Raw genomic sequence first — 553 nt, 5'->3', positions numbered from 1 at the left:
CTTGGTTTTTCTTGGCTTTTTGTTCAATGTAACTAGAAAAACAACAACAAAGAATCTCAGAGGACACACAGAGACCCTGAGGGGACATGGGGAGATTTTTTTTCTTTCGCATCTTCTTGCAATCTTGATGTGGGGTATTTATTTGTCAGTTCATGCGGCACTGTGGACACAACAATGGCGCGCCTACACTGTTGGGAGAGGTTTACAGAGTTTTATTTTGAAAGGTATTGGGCACAGGTTTCATGTCCCTTTGGGAAAAGAGTCCTGAAATGAAGTGGAAGCAATCACCGTGAGGACTACTCCGACCCTGTGGAATGACGGTGCTGCATGACCTATGACCTGCATACCTTTTTGTGAGGTAAAGTGAAAGAAAGAAATCTCTGCATGTTCCCTAAGGGGCTCTGCATGTGGCACACAAACTCAGCGAGGGTAAAAAGCAATGCTTTTTTCAATGCTGCTGCAGTGCAAACTTTGAGTCTCAAAACGCAAAAGAAACCCTACCGGCTCTGTCGTTGGCCGCACGTACAGTAGGACATATGTGGCTGTGGTGGAG

This window comes from Cololabis saira, chromosome 21 (genome assembly GCF_033807715.1).
Source record: "Cololabis saira isolate AMF1-May2022 chromosome 21, fColSai1.1, whole genome shotgun sequence".
NCBI lineage: Eukaryota > Metazoa > Chordata > Actinopteri > Beloniformes > Belonidae > Cololabis > Cololabis saira.
The sequence above is the reverse complement of the archived record's forward strand: the minus strand, read 5'-3'. Positions refer to the sequence as shown.